We start from the raw sequence: 19,516 nt of genomic DNA, 5'->3' as shown, positions 1-19,516 counted from the left end.
CGAAGATGAGCGGCGGTGATGTTGATGTCGAATCGTACCTAAATAGCCAAAACACAATAGGACACGGAACCGCAACCTAAATTCTCAAAGCAAAACGTGACAAAATTGTCGGAGTTGGTAGTGGAAAGCGGTGGTGCTATGTGGGAAGTGGTGGTGCTATGTGGAAGTGTATGTGGGCACCGAAACAAAATTTGTCAAAATTTGGATGGAAAACGGGTCTGTGGATGGAAGTGATACTGCCAGGGGCCGGATGTCTGGGCTTGATGGCCGGATGTCCGGGGTGGCCAAATGTCCGATGGTTCGGCCCGGATGTCCGGGCTCTGGATCCATGGACGAACTCAAGGAACTCCGCATGGGAGGTGGCAAATCGGGGCAAAATTCAAGGGATTTCGTAGATGGAAATTGTGTAAAAGATGGGGGGAAGCTATATCTACCTGCAACACCTAAAATCTGCGGATCAAATCCAACAAAACTTCATCACACCAACAAATCACAAAAAAAATTGGGATGCTATTTTTGTGGGGAATTTTCGAATTAGGGACAAAATCAACAAAACAAGGATAGAAAACACAACGGGGAGGCTCCAAAATCGTGATCAACGTGGCTCTGGATACCAAGATGGTGTAGGGTGGAACCCTAGATGGCCGATCTTTCATGGAAGGAGCGGATCCCGCGAGGAACACGAAGAACACAAGGGGAAAGACGAGTGAATTACTCAAACCAACAAGAATGATCACACATATGCTAGATCCAATTACACTCTCTAGATCAAACGATCCAAAGTCAACACGGGACGATACAAAGGGTAACTGGTTCTTCTCCATGAGGAGTTCTTTATGGTATTCTCCGCGAGGAGGTCTTGAATCCAACATGGATCTTCTCCGAAGAGGGGCCACGGTCTCTCTCGAGGAGTAGATCCGTATGGATGAGGGAAGCTCTATCTCAAATGAGCTAAACCAATGCTGACCCTAGAAAGATGGATGAGGAGGAGTATATATAGTCTAGGGGGGCGAAGGGATACACGGGCCACGACCCTTACACTGTGCGCAGACCGGGGAGGCCAGATGTCCGGGTGTTGGGCCGGATGTCCGGGCCTTCGCGAGGGGCCGGATGTCCGGGCTGGAGGAGCTGGCCTTGTCACTCTCTGGTTGGAGGGTGCTGGATTTCTGGGCTTCTGGTTGGATGTCCGGGCTGGGGCCAGATGTCCGGGGCCTGTAGGTGCTTAGCGGATGGGTTACGGCTATAGTGGATGTCTCCAGCGACCGGATGTCCGGGGCTGAGGCCGGATGTCTAGGTCCTGGAGCTGCCTTGTTCTCCTTTTGGCGTTCCTCTTCATCCGTGAACGTGGCGGCTTGTCTGTCTTCATGAGCATCTTCGGGAGGGTCCTCTTGGTACCTGATCATGCACAACATTCCGGACTTAGGTAGTAGCCATGTCTCGAGATGATCATATGTGATATCACTAAGGAAGGAAGTCACATTGGTCTCGAGAGCTCTAGCTCATGTCATAGGTCCTCTTAGCACTTCGTGAGACGATGGTAGGTCCATGGGGATGACCGTAGGATGCTCCGCATCAAGACCTAAGAAGAATTTCAATTCTCCCATCATAGACATTTGATATTCCTCACTCATCATATAGGAAAATTCGATAGTGTAACGTTGGTTAGTACAGCCAAAGATAATATCATCAACATATATTTGGCACACAAATAATTCATCATCATAGGTTTTGGTGAAAAGAGTTGGGTCAAGTGAACCAGGTTTGAAGCCTTTCTTCACGAGTAATTCCTTCAAAGTATCATACCACGCCCGAGGGGCCTGCTTGAGGCCATAGAGGGCCTTATTGAGTCTCAAGACTTTGTCAGGATGCTTTGGATCTTCAAAACCTGGGGGTTGAGCAACATATACTTCTTCCTCAAGCTTACCATGAGGATTGCACTTTTCACATCCATTTGATATGAGATTATATTATGATGGTTAGCATAAGCAAGTAATATGCGAATAGCCTCAAGTCTAGCAACCGGTGTGACAGTTTCCTCAAAATAGATTCTTCAACCCGTGTGTAGCCTTGAGCTACAAGCCGTGCCTTATTCCTCACCACAAGGCCATTTTCATCTTGCTTATTGCGGTAGATCCATTTTGTGTTGATGATATTATGCTTGCGTGGGTTTGGTCGCTTGACAAGTTCCCACACATTGTTGAGCTCGAACTGATGTAATTCCTCTTGCATAGCTTGAATCCACTCAGGCACCAGAAATGCCTCATCTACTTTGGTGGGATCTGTGATAGAGAAAAAAGCAAAGTGCCCACAAAAGTTCGACAAATGTGAAGCTTTTGAGCGTGTGAGAGGACGTGGGGCTTTGATGTCGTTGATGATTCTCTTAATCTGCACTTCATTAGCAACGCGAGGATGAGGAGGTTGACGACGTTGAGGGGGCTCAACATTTTCTTCAGACCCATTTTCCTTAGGTGCACCAGCATGATGTTCTTCATGATCACGAATGACTTCTTCAGCAAATTCTTCAGTAGGAATGAAATCCTCAGTAGCCTTGAACTTCATGGATTCCTCAGGTGATATTTCATCTAGCACAGGAGGTAGGTGCTCTCTTTTTGCGAGCCATTAGTTTCATCGAACCGCACATCTACAGTTTCAACAACCTTGTGGTGAACGGTGTTGAAGACTCTGTAGGTGTGCGAGTCCTTTCCGTAACCAAGCATAAAACCTTCATGTCCTTTCAGTGCAAATTTAAAATTGTGATGAGGATCCCTAATCCAACATTTAGCACTGAAGACTTTGAAATAACTCACATTCGGTTTCTTGTCAGTGAGGAGTTCATATGAGGTCTTTCTGAAGAATTTGTGAAGATATACCCTGTTGATGATGTGGCACGCAATATCAATTGCCTCAGGCTAGAAACGAGGAGGCGTCTTGTATTCATCAAGCATAGTGCGATCCATCTCAACAGGAGTCCTGTTCTTGCACTCCACGACGCCATTCTGCTGAGGAGTATAAGGAGCATATAACTCATGAGTGATACTAAGTTCATCAAGATAGTCATCCAGACCAGTATTCTTGAACTCGGTTCCATTGTCACTTCTGATGTGCTTGATCTTCAAACCAAAGTTGGTTGAAGCCCTCGAGGAAAATCATTTGAAGACTTCCTGCACTTCAGTTTTGTAAGTGATGATATGCACCCATGTGTAACGAGAATAGTCATCAACAATGACAAAGCCATATGAAGATGCAACATTAGTAAATGTGGCATAGTGAGTAGGGCCAAAGAGATCCATGTGAATCAATTCAAATAGACGAGTGGTAGTCATGATGGTCTTTGAGGGATGCTTGGCCTTGGTCATCTTTCCAGCTTCACATGCTCCACAGAGGTGATCCTTGAGGAATTTGACACCCTCGATGCCAATTACATGCTTCTTCTTCGTGAGCGTATGCAAGTTCCTCATGCCAGCATGACCAAGCCGTCGATGCCATAGCCAGCCTTCTGAAGCTTTTGCAAGTAGACATGTAGCAGATTGTGGTCCTGTAGAGAAATCAAGACTATACAAGTCTCCTCTCCTAAAGCCTTCGAAGACTTTGGAATTGTCAGCTTCCATGATCACAACACAACGATACTTGCCAAAGACAACAACCATATCAAGATCACAAAGCATTGAGACAGACATGAGGTTGAACCCTAAGGACTCGACAAGCATGACTTTGTCCATGTGTCAATCCTTTGAGATTGCAAACTTACCTAGACCCAATACCTTGCTTTTGCCTTTGCCAGCGTAGGTGATATGTTTTAGATGCACTGGAGTTAAAGTAGTGTCCATCAATAAGTTCCTGTCACCAGTCATGTGATTTATACATCCACCGTCGAGGACCCACTCAGTGGCTTTGGGTTGATCATCCTGCAGATGAGTTAGTGCAACTTACGAACTCATATACTTCATCAGTGAAGAATATGACATCAATTTCATCCGATCAATTTCATCAAGGAATATAACATATATAGCAATATGAGGATGTGAGAAATGAAAATTCATTTCTTCATGATTAGCTTGCATCCTTTCAAGCATATTCAGGTCTCCAACAAATTCTTCAGACATTTAAGTTCATCTAGAGACCTGATTCTGCATAAGTGATTAGTTCTTTTTCTTCACCACCCACATCTGGAGGGGTGGAAAAGAGTTCATTATTCTGCGAGCTCCATAAGAGAAAGGTGGCATGGATGCCAATCCATTTCATTTCACATAAGAGGGGTTAGGGTAAGCATATGAATAAGAAGAGAAATTCTTCGAGGACTTTTGAACATAATGATTTGAAGAATAATGCACATATTCATAGCCCTTAGATCTTCCATGCAAAACAGAAGTGTTAGCACGATGATGTTCATATGAAGATTTGGATCCATATGAGGAATTTGATCCACGTGAAGAATATGGTCCATATGAGGACTTGGGTCCATATGAAGACTTTGGTCCATATGAAGACTTTGGTCCATATGAAGAATTTGATCTAGGGTCCCTATTCTCCACAGGTGGTGTCATGATGACATTCATCTGAAGACTTTCAAGGCACCTTTTGGGAACACTGATTTTCTTCATGGGAGGACCGTTCCTGCAGTTAGTGCCAACATATCTAGCAAATACTTCACCATTCTGATTTTTGAACAGTCTATAGTTGGAGTCAAATGACTCATCGGAAGAATATGAAGATTCACATGTAAAGCCAGATAAAGTAGATGGATCCACTGAAGGTCCCTTTGCAGCAACTCATGAGGTTTTGGGATACTGCTCGGGTTTCTAGTAGGTCCCATCAGCATTGAGTTTCCTCTCAAAGGCAATACCATCTTTCCTAGGGTTCCTGTTGAGGATCTGCTTTTTAAGCACATCACGAAGAGCCTCATGCCCTTTGAGGCTTTTGTACATGCCTGTCACATACAATTCCTTCATCCCTGCATGGTCAGTGATACTAGCAGCATCCTCAGATGAGGATTTTGTGATAGCAGAGATAGTTGAAGAATTTGTAGCAATAGAAGCATTTGAACTTTCAGGTGAAGAATTAGCAGATTCACGTTGCTCAAGATCTTCATAACGCACCCTTAGCTGCTCAAGATCTTGCTTTCTTTGAAGAAATTCATAAGAAAGCTTCTCATGATCAGATAAGAGAGTGTTATGATGACTCTGAAGGTTGTCAAACTTGGACTGAAGTCTCTGAACATTTTCACTCAACGTTTTAGTGCGATCCATTCCTTCACCCAACATATCATCGCTTTTGTCTACCATATTTTGAACCTTTTCAAAAGCCTTTTGTTGTTTCACAACAATCTTAGCAAGTTTAGAATAGCTCGCTAGGCTTGAGGTTTTCACCAGATTCATCCTCACTTGATTCAGAGGAGGGGTATTTGGGTACCTTTGCGCCTTTTGCCATGAAGCAATAGGTGGGAGCGTAGTCATCATCACCGTTGTCAGCAGTGTTCGGGAGGTCATTTTCCTCAGAGTTGAAGATGGACTTGCTGACGAAAGCAGTAGCGAGGGCTAGGCTCGCCACACCAGAGTCTGACTCCTCAGATGCCTGCTCTTCCTCATTTTCCTTAGATTCAGCTTCAGAGTCCATTTCCTTGCTAATGAATTCCCAAGCCTTTTTGGAGCTGCTCTTCTAATGAGATGAAGACTTCAAGGATTTTGATGATGAGGACTTTGAAGATTTCTTCTTCTTCTTCGAGTCGTCAGAACTGTAATGCTTGTATTTCTTCTTCTTTGATTCCTTCTCCCATTGAGGACAATCTTGAATGTAGTGACCAGGTTTCTTGCATTTGTGGCAAGTTCTCTTCTTGTAGTCATGGGATGAGGAATTTGTTCCCATGTCATCACTTCTTGAGGATTTACCAAAGCGACCACGCCTTGAGAACTTCTGGAATTTCCTCATGAGCATTGCTAGCTCCTGGCTCAGTTCTTCAGGATCACCAAGGCTTCTACCAGAATCCTCACCTTCAGATTCAAAGACTGCCTTGGCCTTTAGTGCACGTGATCTGCCATAGCTTGGTCCATATAGATCTCTCTTCTTAGCAAGTTGGAACTCATGAGTGTTTAGCCTTTCGAGGATATCAGCGGGATCAAGTGACTTGTAGTCTCCACGTTCTTGTATATCATCAGTGCAAGAGTGTCAAATGAGGAATCAAGCGATCTCAGCAATTTCTTCACCACCTCATGGTCGGTGATGTCAGTGGCACCCAATGCTTGAAGCTCATTTGAAATGTCAGTGAGGCGATCGAAGGTTTGCTGAACATTTTCATTGCCAAGTCTTTTGAAGCGGTTGAAGAGATTGTGAAGAATGTCAACTCGAGAGTCACGCTGAGTTGAAACTCCTTCGCTGACCTTGGACAGCCTATCCCACATAAGCTTTGCTATCTCCAAAGCACGCACTCCGCCATACTGCCCTTTGCTCAGATGTCCACATATGATGTTCTTCGCTTGAGAGTGGAGTTTCTTGAATCTCTTCACATCAGTAGCATTGATGGTAGGAGTGACAGAGGGAACGCCATTTTGAACAACGTACCAAAGGTCGTTGTTAATTGCCTCGAGATGCATTTGCGTCTTGTTCTTCCAGTAGGGGTAGTCCATCCCATCAAAGGTAGGCCACCCTGTAGAGACCTTGATCATACCTGCAGTCTACATAACTAAAACTCCAGGTGGTTAAACCAAAATCACACAGAACAAGGGAGTACCTTGCTCTGATAGCAATTGAAAGTGCGTTATATCGACTAGAGGGGGGTGAATAGGCGATTTTTACAAATTCGTCACTAAGGAATTTTAGGGTGAGGAGATTCCTAAGCAACGAGCTACTTAGCAGCGGAATCAGTACTCAGATGCAAGCATCACAGAGTAGTAGCACAGTCATCATGATGAAATGAAAACAAGCACAGAGTACAAGTAGCGTAAACACAAGATAAGCAGGCTGAAGACAAACTGACTGAAGAAATTGAACTGAGGAAATTGAGAAAGTCTTCAGTCAAGGTCTTCAAACAGTAACGATCAGGTACAACAACACAGAATGAAGAAAAGAAAGGGTTGAGGAAATATAACAACTTAGCTCGGAGAAGACAGAGATTTGGTAGACTAGTTCCAACTGTTGTGATAGTTGTATGTCTGGTTGGAGAGGCTAGGTATTTAAACCTGAGGACACACAGTCCTGGACACACAGTCCTCACTGTATTCTCCTTGAGCTAAGGTCACACAGACCTCGTCCAATCACTCATGGTAAGTCTTCAGGTGACTTCCAAACCTTCACAGACTCAGTCACTCGGCGATCCACAAATTCCTCTTCGATGCTCTAGACCATGACGCCTAACCGTCTGGAGGATGCACGGTCCTCAAAGGTAACAAGCATCGGTTCCACACAGGAACAATATCTTCAGTGATGCTCAATCACTTTGGGTTTGTAGGTGTTTGGTTTGGGTGTTTGGGTTTTTCCTCACTTGATGATTTTCGCTCAAAGTCCTCGGAGGATGGGATGCTCTAAATGACAAGTGTCAGTTTCTCGCGGAGCAGCCAACCAACTAGTGGTTGTAGGGGGCGGCTATTTATAGCCTGGGGAGCAGCCCGACATGATAATACATAAATGCCCTTCAATGATATGACCGCTAGGTGGGTAGATATTTTGGGACAGCTGGCGCATAGCACAGCAACGGTCAGAAATTTGACTATCAAATTCCTCGGGGCTATCATGTTCCTCACTTGTAGGCAATCCGCACTTGCGAATTCCTAACTCCCCAGTCAGAACAAATTCCTCAGAGGCTAGAAGATCTTCGTATCTGTCATTGAGGAAATTGACTAAACTATATGAGATTTCCAATGGCTTCACTCGAAAGGATTGGTAGGTGTAGGATTTTGAGATGAGCATCACTTGGAAACTTTTCCTTAGTTTTACCTCGACCCCCTTTAATAGTACGGTGTTTCCTATGACTCAAGAAAGATAAAAACAAAACTACGAAAACAAAAGTCTTCAAGATTCATATTCCTCGCATGAATATCAAGTCTTCAGGATCACACCAATTTCTTCGCTTTCAAAGTCTTCAGATGAAGACATTCATTTTAGGGCTCAACATTCTCTGTAAATATCAAACTCCTCATGGACTTATAAACCTGTGTACACTCACAAACACATTAGTCCCTTAACCTATAAGTCTTCAATACACCAAAATCACTAAGGGGCACTAGATGCACCTACATTAATGCATAACCCCAAAATGATAGTGGAAAATCGGTAAGAGACATCATAGAACGCACCATAATGAAGTACGGTTACAACGTTCGGCCACACCATTACGCCGTAGTGTTCCAGGTGGCGTGAGTTGTGAAACTATTCCACATTGTTTTATATGAAGGCCAAACTCGTAACTCAAATATTTGCCTCCGCGATCAGATCGTAGAAACTTTATTTTCTTGTTATGATGATTCTCCACTTTACTCTGAAATTCTTTGAACTTTTCAAATGTTTCAGACTTATGTTTCATTAAGTAGATATACCCATATCTGCTCAAATCATCTGTGAAGGTCAGAAAATAACGATACCCGCCACGTGCTTCAATACTCATTGGACTGCATACATCGATATGTATTACTTCCAATAAGTCATTGGCTCGCTCCATTGTTCCGGAGAACGGAGTTTTAGTCATCTTGCCCATAAGGCATGGTTCGCAAGTATCAAATGATTCATAATCAAGTGATTCCAAAATCCCATTTGCATGGATTTTCTTCATGCGCTTTACACCAATATGACCTAAACAACAATGCCACAAATATGTTGCACTATCATTATCAACTTTGCATCTTTTGGCATCAATATCTTGAATATGTGTATCACTACGATCGAGATTCAATAAACCATTTACATTGTGTGTATGACCATAGAAGGTTTTATTCATGTAAACGGAACAACATTTATTTTTTGACTTAAATGAATAAACGTATTGCAAGAAACATGATCCAATCATATTCATGCTCAACGCAAACACCAAATAACATTTATTTAGGTTCAACACTAATCCCAAATGTAGAGGGAGTGTGCGATGGTGATCTTATCAACCTTTGAATGACTTCCAACACACATCGTCACCTCGCCCTTAACTAGTCTATGTTCACTCTGCAACTCCTGTTTCGAGTTACTAATCTTAGCAACTGAACTAGTATCAAATACCCAAGGGCTACTACGAACACTAGTAAGGTACACACTAATAATCTGCATATCAAATATACCTTTGTTCACTTTTCCATCCTTCTTATCCGCCAAGTATTTGGGGCAGTTCCGCTTTCAGTGACCATTCCCTTTGCAGTAGAAGCACTTAGTTTCAGGCTTGGGTCCATCTTTGGGCTTCTTCATGTGAGTGGCAACTTGCTTGCCATTCTTCTTGAAGTTCCGTTTCTTTCCCTTGCCCTTTTTCTTGAAACTAGTGGTCTTGTTAACCATCAACACTTGATGCTCTTTGTTGATTTCTACCTTCACCGATTTCAGCATCGTGAAGAGCTTGGGAATCGTTTTCATCATCCCTTGCATATTATAGTTCATCACGAAGTTCTAGTAGCTTCGTGATAGTGACTAGAGAACTCTGTCAATCACTGTCTTATCTGGAAGATTAACTCCCACTTGATTCAAGCGATTGTAGTACCTAGACATTCTGAGAACATGCTCACTGGTTGAGCTATTCTCCCCCATCTTGTAGGCAAAGTACTTGTCAGAGGTCTCATACCTCTCGACACGAGCATGAGTCTGAAATACCAATTTCATCTTTTGGAACATCTCATATGCTCCGTGGCATTCAAAACATTTTCGAAGTCATGGTTCTAAGCCGTAAAGCATGGCGCACTAAACTATCAATTAGTCATCATATCGAGCTTGTCAAATGTTCATAACGTCTGCTTCTGCTCCTGTAATAGGTCTGTCAGTTAGCGGTGCATCAAGGAAATAATTCTTATGTGAAGCGATGAGGATAATCCTTAGATCACGAACCCAATCCGCATCATTGCTACTATCATCTTTCAACTTAGTTTTCTCTAGGAACATATCAAAAAAATAATATATAGGGGCTATATCGCGAGCTATTTATCTACAACATAGATATGGAAAACTAAGAAGACTAAGTTCATGATAAATTAAGTTCAATTAATCAAATTACTAATGAACTCCCACTTAAATAGACATCCCTCAAGTCATCTATGTGATACGTGATCCAAATCAACTAACAAATGTCCGATCATCACGTGAGAAAACTAATTCTTCACTAATTCTTCTAGTTCTAGTACTAGTTGGTCCTAGTTGGCTAATCAGAGCTAGACTAATCCTCTTGTCCTCATATAGAAGCCCTGTGTGGTTCTAATCTCCTCCCTCTAATTCTCTGGCAACGGTTAGCTCTAGACAGCGAAGCACTGCCGGATCGTGAAGGCTGCACGCTTGCAACCAAGTAGAGAGGTCATGCTTTCGGTCTTCAATTCGAGAGACTGTTCATGGTCGGTACGAGGGGGCGTTCATCTACGGTTTGAGGGGATCCAAGTATTATCTACACGTACATGTTCTTATTCTACTACAACTCGGTGACGGTAACTATCGTGATCCCAACCTGTTATGCATCTTCATATTAACCTTGGGTGATAGTAGGCGTGAATTTTTTGTTTTTCTACTACGTTTCCCAACAAGCGATAGGGGCAGGGAGGCGGACGAAAACCGGCCAAAACCCAATAGCTAAAGAACCCCCCGACCAGCCAACTCCTAGCCAACACCTTGAGCCATTTGGAGCGCACACACATAGGCGGGTAGGCTCGACACCCGAGGCAGTCGTCCAGTGTGAGAAAACAAGCTCGGCCAAGGACCAACGACGCTGACAACCTATCCTGGCTCACCCTCATGCGTGGAGCAGCTCATGAGACGATACGTGCGGGCGTGACGCAAATCCAACATAGGGAGGTGGCCCCAGCCGCGCCCATGGACCTCCGAGGAAAATTGGGAGGGTGCGACGCGTCCATAGAGATCTAAAGGTCACGAGCGCGCCAAGGAGCCATGAACGAACGAGGCCACCTAGCGCGCCAAGGAGCCAAGAAAACTACATGACGGTGGCCTAGACCACGCGGACCCCCAAGGCGATTCACTCGGGTGCGCACCCTCCGAGCAGATCGGACGTGCAGACAACCCCATGGAGGTGCCCGCCACACGCCGCCGCACAAACAAACATCACGTAGGGCACTCTCGCCCGCGGAGGCTCCCATAATGCGGGTACTCCAACATCCTTTATAGGAGTAATTGGAGAGGTGCCGAAACCAAAGCTCCGGAGCGCCATCAAGTGGCTCACCTTATTATCCCTTTGAGTCACTCCCAACAGATGAGTGTCAAGTCACTCAAGGTTGGTCTTGAAGGCTACCACCACACCATTACAAACTTCTCGGAGCACACCACATACAATGGAAGCTAATGTGCCTTGACTCCTAATTGACTAGGATCCCAATCTCCAAGAGTAATGAGTGTTGATAAAGAAATTAAGCGGGGGACATTAATTGATTTTTTCAAAGTGTAGAACGGGTCTTGCTCTCAAATCCCAAAGTATCAACAAGTTTGTGTTGAGGAATTGAGAGTATTGAGCAAATCAAGGTGAACCAATTGTGGAAGGCTCACAAGACATTAGACTTAGAGTTGGAGGTAGGAGAGGGGGGTATACCCTCCTCAAGAGGTGGTCGATGGCTGCCTGAGTACCCTATGTGCACGGGGTATCCAGAGACTAAACCACTCTAAACCATGTGCACAATGGTCAGGCCTCGTGTCCGCAGGGTGTCTGGAGGGTTTAAGACCCCGACCCCATGTGCATGAAGGTAAGGAGTCATGTGTGCATGGGGTATCTAGGGAGCATTCCTTGGACCTCGTGGTGCATCGGGTATGCATTCAAAGGGCACATCCTGAGGGAAAGTATGACATTTTTTGGTGTGGATGAACTTCGGAGGGCTAGTGTCTATGTTTTGCATGTTCCCACACTTTTCATTCGAGCATCTTGACCCCTCTTAATAGTGTGGTGATCCTATGACTCAAGGACAACAAAACAAAAATTTAGTCGTCGGAGAACCATGCCTTTTGCCCTTTTGAAGGGGGAGGGGGGTCATGATAAATGTTTATTATTAATGCTAGAATTGTATTAACCGGAAACTTGATACATGTGTGGATACATAGACAAAACACCGTGTCCCTAGTAAGCCTCTACAAGACTAGCTCGTTAATCAAAGATGGTTAAGTTTCCTAACATAGACATGTGTTGTCATTTGATGAATGGGATCACATCATTAGGAGAATGATGTGATGAACAAGCACATCCGTTAGCTTAGCATATTGATCGTTCAGTTTTATTTCTATTGCTTTCTTCATGTCATATACATATTCCTTTGACTATGAGATTATGCAACTCCAGGATACTGGAGGATTACCTTGTCTGCAATCAAATGTCACAACGTAACTAGGTTATTATAAAGACTCTCTACAGGTATCTCCGAAGGTGTTTGTTGGGTTGGCATAGGTCGAGATTAGGATTTGTCACTCCGAGTATCGGAGAGGTATCTCTGGGCCCTCTCGGTAATGCACATCATAATAAGCCTTGCAAGCAATGTGACTGATGAGTTAGTTGCGGGATGATGCATTATGGAACAAGTAAAGAGACTTGCCGGTAACGAGATTGAACTAGGTATGATGATACCGAGGATCGAATCTCGGGCAAGTAACATTCCGATGACAAAGGGAATAACGTATATTGTAATTATAGTTTGACTGATAAATATCTTCATAGAATATGTAGGAACCAATATGAGCATCTAGGTTCTGATGTTGGTTATTGACCGGAGAGGTGTCTCGGTCATGTCTACATAGTTCTCGATCCCATAGGGTCCGCACGCTTAACATTCAATGACGATTTTGTATTATACGAGTTATGTGATTTGGTGACCAAATGTTTTTTGGAGTCCCGGATAATATCACAGACATGACAAGGAGTCTCAAAATGGTTGAGAGGTAAAGATTCATCTCTAGGACGATAGTATTTGGACACCGGAAGTGTTCCGGGGGTACCGAGTACGTATCGGGTCACCGAAAGGGGTTCCGGGCAACCCCCGACAAACTATATGGGCCTAATGGGCCAAGAGTTGGATGGACCAGCCCCTAAGGGGCTGGTCCGCCCCCTATAGGCCTAAATAAGGTGGAAACGAAAGGAGGGAAGGGAGAAGGAAAGGGGAGGATTCGGCCTCCCCCTTTCCTTCCCCTCCCCCCTCTCTTTCCTCCCCCCTCCGACACTTATGGAAGGGGGATGCCGACTTGTAGGAGGCGCCCAAGTAGGATTACTCCTACTTGGGGTGCCCCTTGCCGCCCCTCTCCCTCTCCCACCTATATACATGTGGGGGCACCTCTAGAACACACAACATTGATTCCTAGCCATGTGCGATGCCCCCTCCATAGTTTACGCCTCTGATCATATTGTCGTAGTGCTTAGGCGAAGCGCTACGCGGATCACTTCACCATCACCGTCACCACGCCGTCGTGTTGACAAAACTCTCCCTCGACACTTTGCTAGATGAAGAGTTCGAGGGACGTCATTGAGCTGAACGTGTGCAGAACTCGGAGGTGTTGTATGTTCGGTGCTTAATTGGTCGGAGCGAGAAGAAGTTCGACTACCTCAACCGCGTTGTCAAATGCTTCCACTTTTGGTCTACGAGGGTACGTAGACACACTCTCCCCCTCTTTGCTATGCATCTCCTAGATAGATCTTGCGTGAGCATAGGATTTTTTCTTAAATTGCATGCTCCATTTCCCAAAAGTGGCATCCGAGCCAGGTCTATGCGTATATGATATGCACAAGTAGAACACAAAGAGTTGTGGGCGGTGATCGTCATACTACTTACCGCCAATGTCTTATTTTGATTCGGCGGTATTGTTGTATGAAGCAGCCCGAACCAACCTTACATCAACACGTTCATTAGACCGGTTCCGCCAACAAACATGTAACTAGTTTTGCATAAAGGTGTCTGGCGGGTGTATGTTTCTCCTACTTTAGTTGAATCCAATTTGACTGCGGCCGGCCCTTGTTGAAGGTTAAAAAATCAAACTTGATAAATCACCGTTGCGGTTTTGATGCATAGGTAAGAACGGTTCTTGCTAGAAGCCCGTAGCAACCGCGTAAAACTTGCAACAACAAAGTAGAGGACGTCTAACTTGTTTTTGCAGGGCATGTTGTGATGTGATATGGTGAATACATGATATGATATACGTTGTTGTATGAAATGATCATGTTTTGTAAAAGTTATCGGCAACCGGCACGAGCCTTATGGTTGTCTCTTTATTTTATGAAATGCAAACGCCATGTAATTGCTTTACTTTATCACTATGCGTTAGCGATAGTTGTATAAGCAATAGTTGTCTAGACAACCATGACGCAACGATGGAGATCAAGGTGTCGAGCCGGTGGCGATGGAGATCAAGACGATGCTTTGGAGATGGAGATCAAAAGCAGAAAAATGATGATGGCCATATCATGTCACATATTTTGATTGCATGTGATGTTTATCTTTTATGCATCTTATTTTGCTTAGTATGACGATAGCATTATAAAATGACCCCTTCACTAAATTTCAAGGTTTAAGTGTTCTCCCTGAGTATGCACCGTTGCGACAGTTCATCCTGTTGAGACACTTCGTGATGATCGGGTGTGATAGACTCTACATTCAAATACAATGGGTGCAGGATAGTTTTGAACATGCGGAATACTCGGGTTAAACTTGACGTGTATGGCATGTATAGACATGGCCTCCGAACACCAGAGACCGAAAGGTCGAACGTGAATCATATAGTAGATATGATCAACATAGAGATGTTCACCATTGATGACTACTCCATCTCACGTGATGATCGGACATGGTTTAGTTGTGTTGGATCACGTATCATTTAGATGACTTGAGGGATGTCTATCTAAGTGGGAGTTCTTAAGTAATTTGATTAATTGAACTTAATTTACCATGAACTTAGTCTTGATAGTATCTGCAAATCTATGTTTTAGATCAATAGCTCGCGATATAGCTCCCTTATTTTTGATATGTTCCTAGAGAAAAACTAAGTTGAAAGATGATAGTAGCAATGATGCGGATTGGGTCCGTGATGTAAGGGGCTGAGCAAAGCGGTAACATAGCCAAACAAGGGTTTGCTAGGATGGTGGAAAAGGTTAGAGGCTATTTCATGGCATATTGAGAGGCTTGATAAACAAGTGGTTGGTAGCGCGACATAGCGATAGCATCGAGACAACGATCATAGCAAATATAGTAGTGAGATCCAAGGTGATGGTCATCTTGCTTGAAATCCCGCTTGGAAGAAGACCGAATCCATGAACTAGACGAACCCACGTAGTCGAACGAATCCTCACGATTGCCACGAACCAGGAAGTATCGAGAAGCACAACCGGAACGAAGCAAACAACATAGTAAACAAACAAGCATAATCATGGCATGATGCACAATCAACTATGATGCATGTCCATTTTAATGAGGCATGGCATGGCAAAGTGCAACAAACAATACTAAAAATTAAGTGGAACTCAATATGCAACAAGTTGCATATTAACGTACCACCACATGCGATGATTTAGTTCACTCCCGTTTATGCTACCCAACAATATTAAATGTCGTTAAACATGGCAAGAGGTGAAGAATAATTAAACTACCTATCTAGGAAAGTTTAAATGAGGCCGGAAATAACAAACAACAATCCAGAAAATTCTCATATGAAATTTAGCAATTGTTAAAGCAACCAACAATTTTAAACATTTTAAATGTTGTAATCATGATGCGGATGACATATACAAGTTTTATGCAAATTTAAGAAAATGTTGACATGAGCATGTTGTGAAGCATTTGGCCACCATGGAGGAACGAAAGGGGTGCCACGACAACGACAATGGAAATGGTGCCACGGCAACATTCCGATGATCTGACAACTCGTCAAGATGTCCATGCAAAACAAAGTGTGGATGTGTAGAACATGCAAAAGATGGTGGGGTGATCCTGGCAACCGGGTTCCCATGGGTCGACGACATGGAACTAAGGAGGAACGTGCAATGACAACTCAGACATGGTGCAACACAAGCATCTCATACAACACACATGCATTCATTCCCGGGCGTCGTCTCGAGGGTTATACCTTTGAAGCAAGCATTTTTGGGGTGAAACGAGTTCAATATGGTGTAGATGGAAATAGACGTTCTTGTGACAGTAGTGGAAGTAGTGGTACACATTCCGGAGAGGGACTTGATGCATCCGATGTTTCCGGGGTGACGATAGTGGAACTTGGCGTTTGTGCTACATGGGTCTTCGGCGATGGTAGATGTACACGACAAAGGTAGTGGTACTATGCGTTGATCGTCGTGGTACTTTGGGTCTTCGAACTTGCCAGTCTTGACAACTCTCGAAGGGGTACTTGGCGTTTTGCAGTCCCATAACCAGGGTCTTCATGTAGTGGTTCTCTGCGATGGAGTCGACCTTGACGTGTCCAGGGGACGCTCAGGTCGGTGGGGGTCTAGGTCTTGCGCTTCTGGTCGGCTCACCAAAACGTAGGTAGGGATGATGGATTCACGGGGCAAGACAACGACAACCTTGCATGAAGGAGGGCATGGTGGTGATGAAGCTAACCGGAGGCCGGTACAGAGAGCTGCGGGTCTTGGCGTCCATGCGAACAGTAGCGGAAGTGCACGAAACCAGCGGCAGGGGACAAGCTGCAATCGTGGCTCTCAATATCGGCAACGAAGGCAGGGGTGGGCAGCCATCGGGTTGCGGGTGGAGCTTGGGTGTGGAAGGAGGGTGGCTAGGCCGAGAAGTAGTGCGCGTGGTGCGAGGGAAGGTCCCACGACGACGGGGCACCGGCGAACGAAGGCGGACGGTGGAGGTCCAGCAAGAGCAGCTCGAGGAGAAGGCAAGGCAGAGCGGCGGCAAACGGACGGCACGCGAGAAGGGCCATGGCGAGCACAGGGTTGCCGGAGGCTAGAAGCTCCGCGATGGCGGCCATGACACAGAGGCGGTGATGCTTGGCCTTGAGGGTGGTCACGGCCCGCGCGAGGGAGCAGGTAGGCCGGAAGGCGCGGTCGATGTTGCTCGTCGGCATCCGCGAGGAGGCGTAGAGAGGCAGAGAAGAGGGACAATGCGGAAGGGAGGAGGGCGGCGCTCTAGATCGAGGAGGAGAGAGGCTGAGGCGCCGCTGGAGGGAGAGATTGATCGAGGGAAGAGGGAGATGGATCGGGCAATGGGAGTGGCTACGGTTAAGACAGGGGTGCGGCTGGGCCTCTAGGAGAAAATGGGCCGGCCTCGCTGGGCCGACAGAATTGGGAACAAGGAGAGATGGGTCGGCCTACACTGTTGAACAGTTCTCCTTTTCCAAAAAAGGTTCCAAATATTTTCTCAATGAACAGAGAATTGGCATGCAACTACTTTGCTATATTGCAAAGCGCCATAACTTCAAATTGATTCAAAAGAGCAAATAGCATGGATTTAGGATATATGCAAACGGAAGGAACTTTAAAATGCAAGTGGGTTGTGGTTAATTCCAAATAAATGGAATATTTTATATAGCTCCCTAATAATATTGAGAGACTTTGTATATGTTATAAAGAGAAATCACCATTGTGAATATCCCTCGATTTAAATGGATCAGAGATCCATGCAATTTATTTATGAGAAAACATTTAAGTTGGTTATGGTGACATGATGCAATGATAAATGCAACAAACAAAACAAATCACACGACGAAACTCGGAAAACATGGAAGGCATCTGGAGTGTCGGTTTCGGGGTGTTACAACTCTCCTCCACTTACAAGAGATCTCGCCCCGAGATCTAGGGATGACAACCAGAAGAGTAAGAGAAGAGGTAAAACTAAGTTGCTTCTTTGACAAACGAGTGAAACCACGAACCTTGAGAGGTTGAACAATTCCAAGTAAAGAATACAACGGAGATGAACGAAGTGGAAGACACTCCGATAGAAAATAGGAACAAGGAACATTGCGAGAACCTTGTAGGTTGAAAGTCATAAGAAAAGGGTTACAATGGACAAGAAGTACATGCAAGCAGTCTGATTGAAACGAGATGTACAAGGAATGATAAAGAGCAATTACGACAACACTCCGGTTCAATGGATAAGCAATAAAAGAACATGATCTTGACAAAGCAAGATGATGGGTCGAAGAGAGCAACATCACAATGCCTCCGGAAGTAATGAAAGAATGGAATGAAAGGAACCAAGAAGAAAACACACTACTGCAGGATGCTGCTAAGGCGACACTACGATCATAGACCCTTCGAGAAACTATGTGCGATGCAATAATCACAAATAGTGGTGTATGAAAACTGCCAAAAATGTATAAAACGTTTGCTATGATGGATGCATCAAACACAGTTCAGATTTTAGTTGTGTGTGCGATGAAGGGCATACGGTTCAGTTTAATTAACTGTTTGCGATGACGAGGAACAAAAGAAATGGGCAGCCAGATGAAGGCGTGTGATACACAGCATACGGTTCACTCGGATGAACTGTTTGTGATTAGGCAACACAAAAGAAACGGGCAGCCAGATGAAGGTGTGTGTGATATACAGTATATGGTTCACTCGGATGAATTGTTTGTGGTTAGGCAACACAAAAGAAACAGTTGGCCAGATCAAGGTGTGTGCGATATATGCATGCGGTTCACTCGGCCCTTGTCGTTAGTGTGTGACCTCTGTGGCAACCGTTCGCTCCCCAAGCGCCTCTTTGTGTACCATGGCAACCGTCCACCGACTCTTCGCCTTTCCCTCTCGATTTGGAACTGTTGTCACACGCTAGCTCTTCCTCCCTCCTCCATTTTCCTTCACCCTTCCTTCTACCATTGTTCGATCATCTTCTCCATGGAGGGAACAGGCAGGAAACGACCCCGTTATTCTTGCCCCGATCTGAATGATGACACGGTGGAGGAACTCATTGATCGGTGTGACGTCCTCACCTCGGCTAGCATGGCAGGTTCGTTCAAGACCATTCTCGACTCAACTAATAACATCATTACAAGTAACCCAAGGGTCCAGGAGCGGTTTGATCTCCCCTATATTCTTCGTCGTGACCCTGCTGACTGGCGCGGGGACGAGGGAAGCCTCGCCTTGCGTAAGTTGATGCCGCTTGATAATGGTACGTATGATGTTAAGATGCCATCGCTTGAGGGCAAGGCTTGGGAAGGCGCAAATGGAGATTCGGTTGTTTATATTGGGTACAACTACGATTGGTAACTTGTGAATGTGTACACTCGTCACCGGGTTCCACTTCCAAAAATCTCAAACGACTGCCCAGAGGTAGAGTACACCGGTATTCTACGTGATTTCCAATATGATCATGCTGACTGTCCTCTACAGAAGATAGCAATTTGTCGAGTTCCCAACCGCTCTTCAGATTACATGAACTATGAAGTTGTTGCTATCTTCGAAATCTTGTTGCCGTCCTTACTT

The sequence above is a fragment of the Triticum urartu genome, chromosome 3A (assembly GCF_056163025.1).
Source record: "Triticum urartu cultivar PI428250 chromosome 3A, HENAU_Tu73, whole genome shotgun sequence".
Lineage (NCBI taxonomy): Eukaryota > Viridiplantae > Streptophyta > Magnoliopsida > Poales > Poaceae > Triticum > Triticum urartu.
The sequence above is the reverse complement of the archived record's forward strand: the minus strand, read 5'-3'. Positions refer to the sequence as shown.